Genomic DNA, 12,887 nt, shown 5'->3' on the forward strand with positions numbered 1-12,887 from the left:
GCAACACGCTCTTGTGTTGGAAATGGCATTGAAAAAACTGTGAAAAACTGTTGTGATGCGTAATAAAAGGAATATTTGTAGCCGGCCGGTGTAGCCGAGCGGTTCTAAGCGCTACAGTCTGGAACCGCGCGACCGCTACGGTCGCATGTTCGAATCCTGCCTCGGGCATGGGTGTGTGTGATGTTCTTTGGTAAGTTAGGTTTAAGTAGTTCTAAGTATTCTAGGGGACTGATGACCTCAGAAATTAAGTCCCATAGTGCTCAGAGCCATTTGAACCATTTTGAATATTTGTACATGAACGTGAAAAAAAATATTGATGGTGTTCTGTAGAAATAGCTCTGGGTTTTGAAGTCTGTGTGCTTGCATACTGGGGGCAGTGTTCCTTAGGTATATGGATTTTCGATTTGTAAAGTACTGATATATACATTTGTAATTTACTGATACACATATCATCAGGACTCTTGTGATTCAATATAGCATGAATGTGTACGTACTCTTAAATACAATTTCTAAAACTAGTGATGCGAAAATATCAAAGAAATTGCTAAAAAAAGCTGTACACTATCAGCATATCGGCAAACGAGTGTGGACTTACTATTCAAGAACAGGGACTGAAACAATAAGCTTTATTGTTGTAGTTGTTGTGGCCTTCAGTTCGAAGACTGGTCTGATGCAACTCTCCACGCTACTCTATCCTGCACAAGCCTCTTCATCTTCGAATAACTACTGCAGTCCACATTCTTTTGAACCTGCTTACTGTATTCATCTCTTGGTATCCCTTCACAATTTTTAACCTTCGCACTTCCCTCTGATACTAAACTGTTGATCCCTTTGATGTCGCAGAATATGTTCTGCCAACCTATGCCTTCTTTCTGTCCGGTCATATCTTTTCTTTCCTCTCCTGTTAGATATAGTACCCCTCATTGGTTACAGGATCTACGCACCGAATCTTCAACGCTCGTCCGTAGCATCACATTTGAAATGCTTCTATCCTCTTCTTGAATGAACTGTTTATCGCCCAGGTTTCATTTTCATACAAGGTTACACTCCAGACAAATACCTTCAGAAAAGACTTCCTAGTAGTTAAATCTGTATTCGATGTTAACAAATTTCTCACCTTCAGAAGTTCTTTCTTGCAGTTACCAGTCTACTTCGCCCATCATCAATTACATTGAAGAAAAAAATCGCAGCACAAAAAAAAGAAAAAAATTACTGTGCAGTAAAGAAATTTCAGGAAACTGTATGTCTACGTAACATATTTAAGTGATTAACATTGCAAGATAACAGGTCAATGTAAGTGCGAGATAAGCCATTGCCGGCCGCAGTGGTCGAGCGGTTCTAGACGCTTCAGTCTGGAACCGCGCGACCGCTACGGCCGCAGGTTCGAATCCTGTCTCGGGCATGGATGTGTGTGATGTCCTTAGGTTAGTTAGGTTTAAGTGGTTCTAAGTTCTAGGGGACTGATGACCTCAGATTTTAAGTCCCATAGTGTTCAGAGCCATTTGAACCATTTGATAAGCCATTGCAAATGTGAAATGCTAGTACATTAATAACCGGTGTAGCCGCCAGAATGTTGAATGCAAGCATGCAAACGTGCATGAATTTTGTTTTACAGGTGCCGGATGTCAGTTTGTGGTATGTAGTTCCGTGTCTGTTGCAATTCGCCGATCGCTACAGGGACAGTTACTGCTATTTGTAGATGACGCTGGAGTTGTCGTCCAATGATGTTCCATGTGTGCTCGACTGGAGACAGATCTGGTGACCGAAGTAGGCCAAGGGAACGTGTTGACACTCTGTAGGGCATGTTGGGTTACAACAGCTGTATGCGGGCGAGCGTTATCTAGTTAGGAAACACCTCCTGGAACGCTGCTCATGAAAGGCAGCACAATAGGGCGCACCACCAGACTGATGTACAGACTTGCAGTGTGGGTGTGTGGCATAACCACGTGGGTGCTGTCGCTGTCATACGAAACTGCACCCCAGACAAGAACTCGAGGAGTAGGTCCAGTGTAGGTGTAGCACACAGACAGGTTGGTTGCAGGTCCTCAACTGGCTTCCTGCTAACCAACACACGGCAGTCACTGGCACCGAGGCAGACTCAGCTTTCATCAGAAAACACAACAGACCTCCACCCCGCCCTCCAATTGAGCTCTTGTTTGCCCCAATGAAGTTGCAAATGATGGTGGTTTGGAGCCAATGGGATGCATGATACAGGGCGTCTGGCTCGGACGAGTCCTTGGAGTAACCAATTTGAGAGACTTTGTTGTGTCACGGTGGTACCAACTGCTTCTCAAATTGCTGCTGCAAATGCAGTACGATGCGCCAGAGACATACACCGAACACGATGGTCTTGCCTCTCGGTAATGCCACGTAGCCGTCCGTAGCCCATTCTTCTTGTGACTGTAGATTATTCACGTGACCACTATTGCCAGCAGTCATGTGCAGTGACTACATCCCTGCCAAGTCTTTCTGCAGTATTTCAGAAGGAACATCCAGTTTCACAGTTTCTCGTGGCTCTATAACACGAACACGTGCAACCTCCGTTAGATATTGATACTGATGTCTTTACCACTTTAAAGGCATTCTCGACTAACATCAATTCAACACGTCCAATCTCAAACGTACCAACGCTCATGACAATTACGGTATGTATTTAAAGCTAACCTGATATGCACCCTCATAGCGGGTCTACCACTGCAGCCACTCTTATGCGACTGGTGCGAAAATTTAATAGAAATCGTCCTTCAGACGTAGAAACACGGCTACGAACTTTCGTTTATGTCGCACAGCTCCTTCTTGGTTTTACGATTTCTGTTTGTCAGTATATTTTGCTGTCCAAATATCAAAACTCATCTACTTCTTTCAGTGTCTCGTTTCCTCGTCTCCTCAGCATCGCGTGATTTAATTCGATTACCTTCCTTTAGCCTTATTTTGCTTTTATTAATGTTCGTCTTAAATCCTCCTATCAAGACAGTATCCATTTCGTTCAACTGCTCTTCCGGGTCTTTACAATGTCATCGGCAAATCGCAAAGTTTGTATTTCTTCTCCCTGAACTTTAAGACCATCTTCAAATTTTCTTTGGTTTCCTTAACTGCTTGTCAGTGTACAGGTAGCATTATGAAACTAAAAAAGAGAAAAAAATATTGTTCTGAAGTAAGAACAAAGCAATAATCTTAATAAAACCAGTCTTTTAGAAAGCGCACATGTATGCACCAATGTGAAATAAAAATTTACTGCTGGATAACATTCAGCACTGTGTTACTCCATTCTGTACAATTTAACAGGCTTGTGTCATTCATGCTATGCTGTTCGCAAGTTGAATGAGATGCTCCTCAAACCTATCCCAGCGGTGACGACTACAATTATCGACGGTGGCCTTTCTCAGGTCACACGTGTGACAAGGGCTCCAGCAACGTCGCACTGCAAGTGCCAACTGGTCGCAAGCATGCTGAGTGGCCTTATCGCAGTCTCAGACTGAGTGAGATTCATTGTAAGCTTACTTGCTGGCTTCCATCGACTGCTAGAATATTTTGCTGAACGTGTTTCCGCGTGATTGAAACGGTGCTATTCCCTTCCCTTTGAATGCCACCAGCACCAGCTAACCAGGAGTCCTGTATGCAACAGCTGACATCACAGCCTGAGAGAGGGGGCTCACCGGAAGCGCAACCACGCAAGGGATGCATTCTGCTGCAACATAACCTCAGAGTGCCCTGTGGTTAGCGTAGATGCCTCCACAGAAAGAAAGCGTTATTACTTTAATTGATGCATGTAGGAAAGAGGTGGTCTTATTTGCTGAGAAAACTCTCATTTATTCTAAAAGCAACATTTATACTTGGAGTGGACATTTTTGCCGTGATACAACTTGCTGACGACCTTACACCGTGTGACGTCTCGGGACGCGTGCCAGCCGCCTCCAGTCCCTGATAACCACGAATCAACTGTAACACATAGCGAAGTCATGGTGTATCATACTCCCTGTGAGACTGGCTTTGCTGTCAGTCCATTCGGTTGATTACTGCCTCCCGAAGGATGGTGTTCGCAAAGAGATACAGTGCAGCCGATCATTATTCTCTTAGTAGATGAACCCATCGCCTAAAAGTTGACTGTAAGACTTGACAACGTGTTTGAGGATCTTGTCCCAATATTGGAACCCCACAAATTACCCTCAATAGCAACTAGGGACATTCGACAACATTTTCTGATGCCAGCTCAAAATGTGGATGAACCCAGCTCCCTGTTGTGCTCGTAGTACTGCTTGTCTGGTTATCCATTCCCTTCCATGACCATCATCAGGCATCAGGCAAATCCTGCCCTGCTCAACAAGGATTGATCCTATTTCAGGTTCACTTCTTTCGTTTCCCACTTTCTTCTCACACCGCGATGCAGCGAGTTTGTAAGACTGTTAATAATGAACGCATAGAGGCCACACTGTTCAAGTTCCAGTTAGTCCGTACTCACTGGGTTGAAACTGCCTTCCCAGTTCACTACAAAAACGCTAAGTGCAGCTGCTCGTTGCCAGAGTTTGCTGGCAGTGTTCACGCCGGTGTTGCTGATAGTAGGTCACCATTAAGAAGCAAATATTCAGTGCTTCTTGCCTGACATAACGACTGAATGCTCAAACGACATCGCTGCGGCTGTACACCAATTCGCCGGGCAACTTCCCGTGTTGATGCACGATTTTACGATGTCGATGAGCTCTCACAGTGTAGCTTGAAAAGATTTTCCACCCGTGTTCCTTGATTGAAGCGTGTGCACAAGCCACATTCTTCTGTTCATGATTGGAGACACGGTACTCCCGTATGAAATCCCCTGATAATGCAGATTTACTTTTACCTCCATTAACCAGGCGTCGTGCGTAACAATTCCATGTTGTCGAAAGAGGTTTCTAATGAAATACACTGCCGGAAAAAAAAAATGAAACACCTTCAAGTACTGGGTTAATTGGCACCACTGTATAGTGTGTGCGTACTGAGGGGATGTCACTGTGCTCGGCAATTAGATGGCCCTCAGGAAGCCTTCCTGAGAGCCCTCTGTATTGTCTTTAAAGCCGTAATTGTGCTAGGTTTAAAGGTGAACAATGTTTGCAACATTCATTCTAGCGTACAACCACGCTCAACCTCCTGTTAAACAGCTTCAGCCCTTAGAACTGGGTCACACTGTTGGTATGTGGGAAGCTGGGTGGATGTATCGACGGACTATTGTACATGTTGGGCACAACAAATCGGTGGTGTATCGCTGTTTTCAGCTGTGGATTGTCGAACATCCCCACACCTATGACCAGTTTCTGGACGTCCTCCGTATAAAGACGCATGTCAAGATCGACACATTGTGAGAGCAGCTGTGGCAGACCGGACATCATCTAGGGATGATATTTGGGCTCTTGTGGCACCTGCTGTGTCATCAGGGGCCTTTGCGAACCGTCGGCCTGTAGCAGGATTAAGATCAGGTGTCGCTCTGGCCAGGCTATCGCTGTCATCATGACACCGGCAAAGCCGGCCGCTGTGGCCGAGCGGTTCTTGGCGCTTCAGTCCGGAACCGCGCCACTGCTGCGGTCGCAGGTTCGAATCCTGCCTCGGGAATGGATGTGTGTGATGTCCTTAGGTTAGTTAGGTTTAAGTATTTCTTAGTCTAGGGGACTGGTGACCTCAGATGTCAAGTCCCATAGTGCTTAGAGCCATTTGAACACCGCCAGGCGTGGCTACTCTGGCGTCGTGAAAGAGTCGACTTGGGCGCGGATTGGCCCTCTTTTGTCTTCAGTGATGACCGTAGGTTCTACCCGTATGCCACTGATGGACTTTCAATTGTATGGTGTAGACCTAGTGAGCTGTCTGTTCCAGAATGTATTCGCCCACGGCAGACAGGTCCTATCCCAGGATTCATGGTGTTGGGGCCACGATTTTCAACTTGCGGTCGCATTTGGTGTATCTACAGGGTGTCCGCAACATTCCACAGGACATTTCTTACACAGGAAGATGTGCTTTTCAGTAGGACAACGCACGTCCACATACAGCTGCTGTGATGCAAAGTGGTGTACAACAACAGCCCTAGCCAGCAAGATTACTCATATAGCTCGCCAATCAAACAAGTATCGAACATGATGAAGCGGGAACTTACTCGTTCACCAGATCCCGTAAGAAGTATTGACGAATTGCAACGAAAGTCGGAAAACGCTTGAAGTAAGCTGTCAAATAATGCTACTCGGCATATTCATTATCGTTCGAATGCGAGAATACACGCCTGGGTTGCTGCCAGAGGGGGTATACTGTGTACTGATGCGACTGTTTTGTTATCATTTGTGTGTGTGTGTGTGTGTGTGTGTGTGTGTGTGTTTCATTTGGCCTGAATTTTTGTTTCACATACTCCTACAGTGGTGAACTATCTGTCACCTTACTTGTCAACGAAATGACCTAGTCCTTGAGGGTGTTGCTCTTTTTTTTCTGGGAGTGTAATTTAAAAAAATCATGCAAAAGGGGTGAAGTAAAACTTCGATTAACGCGAAGCACTGCTCAACTTGACATTACTCAAAGAAATAACGTTTGGTGCCGGAAATCGAGCTCCCAACCATTGAATTTGCAGTCGGTTTCTCACCAAGACAGCAACCCTTTTTGTAAGTTTTATATTTCTGAGAAGAACTACGCAACATATTGAAGAAAATCTCCTCAAAACAGAGCCTTCGAAGTACTAATGTAGATGTTGTTTACGACATCGAAGGATCGTCATTGTGCTAAATATTGGACGACAAGTTTTTTGTTCCACAGTTTATTACATTTCTGAGGAATGTGTTCGACAGACAAGTTTTTTTTTTTCTTTTTAAGACATCAGTCTTCTGATTGGTTTTATGCAGCCCGCCACAAATTCCTCTCCTTCGCTACCCTAGCACTTGCACTTTACATTCCAATTATTGATAATTAATTGAAACCCTCAGCTGCCGACGGGTGTTGTTGATATGCCTCGATGGGGACAGCTGAAAATGTGTGCCCCGACCGGGGCTCGAGCCCAGGATCTCCTGCTTACATGGCAGACGCTCTATCCATCTGAGCCACCGAGGACACTGATGAACCGCGCGACTGTAGGGACTTACCCCTTGCACGCTTCCCGTGAGACTCACATTCCCAGATGTCCACAATCTACATACATGATGTACCTAATAGGCATTTGCCCATCCACTCATTACTCGCGTCCACTAAGGTGACAATTCCCGTAAGAGTTCGGGCAACCCTCGCGCATTCGCACAGACGAAGGTCAACGGCTGAGTAGCCTTTAACGGGGCATATGAAGATAGTAACTGTTCTCGAAAGAACAGATACCATTGATGACCATGCAGCTTCTCTAAAATAAGTGACAATTAATTGAAACCCTCAGCTGCCGAGAAGTGTTGTTGATATACCTCGATGGGAACTCGTTCCTAGAAGAGTCAACCAATGTACTGCTTCCCCCCACGTACCGTAAAATGAGGTGAATCCGATCATTTATCTAATTTTTCAACACATCAATATCTTAGCGCGGCATCTAAACGCGATCAGCGCATCTGACAACTGTTGTGAATTTTTGACTGATTTTTCTATAATAATGGTGTGTTGCAATACGCGGTACCAACTTAAGGCACTGTCAGTGGGTGCGTAATTCATCAAGCTGCACTCGTGAAGTAAGTATGTACGTCAGTGCGAAAACTTCTGCGGGCATCAGGTGCTTCCGGTGTGCAATTAGTAAGCTGTAATGTTTCTGCTTGTAAATGATCATCTCAAGCGCTACTGTTTCATTTTTTTTTCATTGTTAATACCGCTTCGACACTATCCACGCCTCATTATGAAATTGCATTTTGATAAGTTGAATAAAATCATGTGAGTGTATAACAAGGTCCCAGGACCAATCCGGCAATTCAGCTACACCCAGAATTTCTCCTAAATGCTGTGAAGGCTGCCAAATCGGGAAAATTAAGCATTCGTAAAGCTTCAGAACAATACGGCGTTCCTTACACAGCAGTAAATGACGATCTCAAGCACAGATATAAAATACAAAATAGGCGGCCAACCAGCGGTAACCAATAGTAAGCAAAAGAAAATTGACTGAAGGAGCATTGTATTGTGCTGAATCTGAAATGGGGGTTTCCTTTCAGGAATTGTGATGTTATGGACGTTGTATAGACATCTCCTAATTGATTAGAGCGAACTGGAAAAAGATTTCATGACAATGGACCTGGTAGCGAGTGGGTAAACCGCTTTCTGCAATGTGAGTGAAAGCGAAAAGAGAGCAAGGGTAGCAGTTACCCGAGAAAAAATGAGTCATTATTTTAAGATCCTTTAAAGGTCGTTGAGTGGTGTTCCTCCCCTCAACATTATAAACAGTAACGAGATCAACTTTTGTGGTGATACTGGAAAATTTAAAGTAATACTGAAGCGAGGTATCAGAAATACTGAAAGGAGTGTGGATAGTTCTGAGTCAAGTGTCAGGACAATTATAGCTGTGGCTGCAGAGGGGGCAGTCTATGGAGCAAAACATCTCTACCACACTTTGACTGCAGGAAGGTTAACAGTTGCACGAGGATTTGACCTAGCAGTGTTTGAATTGTGGTTTGTTCAAATGGTCTTGCCTGATGTCCAGCATTTAGAGAGACATAAAGTGATTATAGGCGCAATCTCTCGAGTCATCTGTCACTTAACGTGATTAAACTGCACCAGGTACTAGACATTCAGTTTGCGATTCTACCGCCTAAATATACTGATTTGTGCCAGCCACCTGATATGGCCGTTTTCAGTCCTCTACAACTTGCCTAGAGAAAACTGGAAAATGAAGAATAGGAAGTTGGTAGCAAAATCCGAATATCCTATGGTGTTGAAAGGAGCTTTTGAAAAGGTAACCATGACTTCTAAATCTAATTATCTATCTGCCTTCGGAGACTCAGGAAATTTTCCTTTCTGCCCCGAGAAATTCGTTTCACAGAGTCCAGAAGAAACACACACATGACACCGATTCACCAGAATTTTCTTGGACAACAGCCGCCGAAATGCAATTGAAACGAGATCCCTCTAATGAAGCAAAAGAATGCTACGCCGAGCCGGGTGCTTAGCGTTATCTTCAGGAAAAGGTCTTGCTGTCAGGGACTTCAATGAAACTGACAGTGATCCTGTTTCTATCTTCAGAGCATCTAACAGTGAAGTGTAACAGCACAAATCAAGGATGGACATAGAAAAGAATAAAGATGATGGTGGTTCTTCAATAAAATTCTTCTGCTAAATGCACACACTTGGTTCCTTAAATAGCTGCACGAGAAAACCGTGTCGCTACTTGATTGGCTGTAAAAGGAGGAGGAGGAGGGGTGAAAGGTATGCTTTATTGGTGTTTCCTTTATTATCTGTCATTGGCTGAAATAGCTGTTTTCTATTGGTCTTTATATTAATCCACCCCATTGGAGGAGACGGACGAATAGCGAACAGGTGATGGCTGTGACGTCACACTGTTTCCATGCTGTCCAGAAGCGGGCTGCGGCGTGCCATTGCTTTGTGTGCTCGCGACCACTACTGCGGCTCTCCGCGTGTCTGCATGGGCCGCCACGGCTCTGCCGCCGCTCCGTAGCCCTGCTATTGCAGGCAGCCAAGACCTCGGAAGCTTGTACCCGTCCTCTCTATTCATGTTGGCGGGTCTTTTGGCTATTTCTATCGCCTCTCTAATCTTTCTTTTGAAAGTGAGAGGCTGTTTCGCCAGGACGCGGGCTTCTTGAAAAAGTATTGGTTTCCCGCACTCGTCTCGGTGTTCCGCCACTGCTGACTTAGTGTGTTGTTTCAGGCGGATATATCTTTCATGTTCCGAGAGCTTTGTGCTAATCGGACGTCCCGTCTCACCTATGTAGACTAATGCACAAGCACAACCAATTTCATACACGCCAGCCGTGTGTAGTTTGTCAACTGCATCCTTGGTAGAACCGAGCATGTCTGATATTTTGTTTCTGCTTCGGAAAATTGGTTTGATGTCGGCTTTTCGTAGAATTTTGCCAATACGTTCGGTGACCCCTTGTACATATGGTAACACAGCAATGCTCTGTGCCTCCTTCTCCTCTTCCCTATTAGTCTTCTCCCTTGTCGAGATGGTGCTGTCTATCATCTGCTTCCCATAGCCATTAGTTCCGAAGATGGACCTGAGGCGTTCAAGTTCTGTCTTCAGATGTTCTTCGTCGCTTATCCTGTACGCTCTCTTCATTAGCGTGTGCAGGGCGGACTTCTTCTGCGTGGGGTGATGGTGGGAGGAGGCGTGAAGGTACCTGTCCGTATTGGTTGGTTTCCTGTACACTTTGTGGCCAAGTTTACCATCAGGTTTTCGATAAACTTCCACGTCGAGAAAAGGCAGCACCCCATTCTTCTCTGTTTCCAGTGTAAACTGAATTTTCCTATGCTGTTGGTTAAGGTGCTTGTGGAAGTTCTGTAACTCCTCCGTGGGGCCAGATGACGAAAGTATCATCGACATAGCGAAGCCAACAATTTGGACGTAATGGTGCGGACTGGAGGGCTGTTTCCTCAAATGCCTCCATGAAAATTTCTGCTGCGTTAGGCGATAGGGGTGAGCCCATAGCTACACCGTCAGTTTGTTCATAAAATTGACCTCTCCACTTGAAATAGGTGGTCGTCAGACAGTGGCGCACAAGCTCACATATATCAGGTGCCACGCGTTCTTCTAGGATGTTCACAGTATCTGACACTGGGACATTCGTGAATAGGGATTTGACGTCGAAACTAACCATCAGATCTTGGTCCGTAACACGCATTTCCTTTAGGAGAGACACGAAGTGAGTGGAATCCTTAACGTAGGACTCGGTTTGATGCACTAGGTGTCGGAGCCTAGGTGCCAGTTCTTTCGCTAGGTAGTAGGTCGGCGAATTTATACTGTTTACTATGGGCCTTAAGGGGAAGTATCCTTGGTGCCTGTGTCACTTGCGGGATGAATCTTCTGGCCTTGTCGAAGTTGATTCTAGAGTGCTTGAGCAGTGCCTGCGTCGTTTTGATTACCTTGGCCGTCGGATCTCCCTGAAGTTTCTTGTAGATAGGTTCTGCGAGAATATCTTCCATTCGTTTGTTGTAACCAGTTGTGTCCAAGACTACAGTGGCGTTGCCCTTATCTGCCTGTACCACTACTAAGTGGGGGTTGTCCCTGAGTTCCTTGATGGCATGGTATTCCTCAGCGTTGATGTTTTGCTTTGGTGGCTTTGCTTTATTCAGGACTCTGACCGTTTCCTGCCGGATCTTCTCCGCCTCGGTCTGTGGCAGATGACGTACCGAAGCCTCTACGGATTCTATGATATCTTCTTTTGGAACTCGCTTAGGTGCGACTGCGAAATTCATCCCCTTGGCCAGAACTGCTGTGGTTGCTTCGCTCAAGGTGTGGCTGGAGAGGTTGACCACTGTCCGTCGCCTGTCCAGCGTCAATGTTTCGTCCGTGGCTTTCTGTTGTAGTTTGTCGTACTTTCTCATCTGGCGGTTAGTAATTCTACTGCTGGTCCTTGATGCTTGCTGAAAGGTTAACCTGTCGACTTTATCCCAGTCTTCCATCTGGCCGGAAAACTTCAGATGGAAGACTGGGATAAAGCAGATGATAGACAGCACCATCTCGACAAGGGAGAAGACTAATAGGGAAGAGGAGAAGGAGGCACAGAGCATTGCTGTGTTACCATATGTACAAGGGGTCACCGAACGTATTGGCAAAATTCTACGAAAAGCCGACATCAAACCAATTTTCCGAAGCAGAAACAAAATATCAGACATGCTCGGTTCTACCAAGGATGCAGTTGACAAACTACACACAGCTGGCGTGTATGAAATTGGTTGTGCTTGTGCATTAGTCTACATAGGTGAGACGGGACGTCCGATTAGCACAAGGCTCTCGGAACATGAAAGATATATCCGCCTGAAACAACACACTAAGTCAGCAGTGGCGGAACACCGAGACGAGTGCGGGAAACCAATACTTTTTCAAGAAGCCCGCGTCCTGGCGAAACAGCCTCTCACTTTCAAAAGAAAGATTTGAGAGGCGATAGAAATAGCCAAAAGACCCGCCAACATGAATAGAGAGGACGGGTACAAGCTTCCGAGGTCTTGGCTGCCTGCAATAGCAGGGCTACGGAGCGGCGGCAGAGCCGTGGCGGCCCATGCAGACACGTGGAGAGCCGCAGTAGTGGTCGCGAGCACACAAAGCAATGGCACGCCGCAGCCCGCTTCTGGACAGCATGGAAACAGTGTGACGTCACAGCCATCACCTGTTCGCTATTCGTCCGTCTCCTCCAATGGGGTGGATTAATATAAAGACCAATAGAAAACAGCTATTTCAGCCAATGACAGATAACAAAGGAAACACCAATAAAGCATACCTTTCACCCCTCCTCCTCCTCCTTTTACAGCCAATCAAGTAACGACACGGTTTTCTCGTGCAGCTATTTAAGGAACCAAGTGTGTGCATTTAGCAGTTAACGTAAGGCCCTGATGAAGGCTAGCTGCAACGCTGGCCGAAACGTTGGCGCATTTTAAATTATGACGATGCGGTCTGATACCCTGAAGAATTTTATTGAAGAAGACAACGGCCGCGGAAGCCTACGCTTACATGATGGTGGTTGTTGTGGTCTTCAGCCCAAAGACTGGTTTGATGCAGTTCTCCATGCTACTCTATCCTGAGCAAGAATCCTTCATTCCCGAATAACTACTGCAACCTACATACTTCTGAACCTGCTTATTGTATTTATCTATTACTCCCCCTCTACGATTTTTACCATCCATACTTCCCTCCAATACCAAATTGGTGATCTCTCATCTCGGAATATGTCATATCAACCGATCCCTTCTTTTAGTCAAGATGTGCCACAGATTTCTTGTCTCTCCAATTCCATTCAGTAGCTCCTCATTACTTA

Source organism: Schistocerca piceifrons, chromosome 1 (genome assembly GCF_021461385.2).
Source record: "Schistocerca piceifrons isolate TAMUIC-IGC-003096 chromosome 1, iqSchPice1.1, whole genome shotgun sequence".
Taxonomy (NCBI): domain Eukaryota; kingdom Metazoa; phylum Arthropoda; class Insecta; order Orthoptera; family Acrididae; genus Schistocerca; species Schistocerca piceifrons.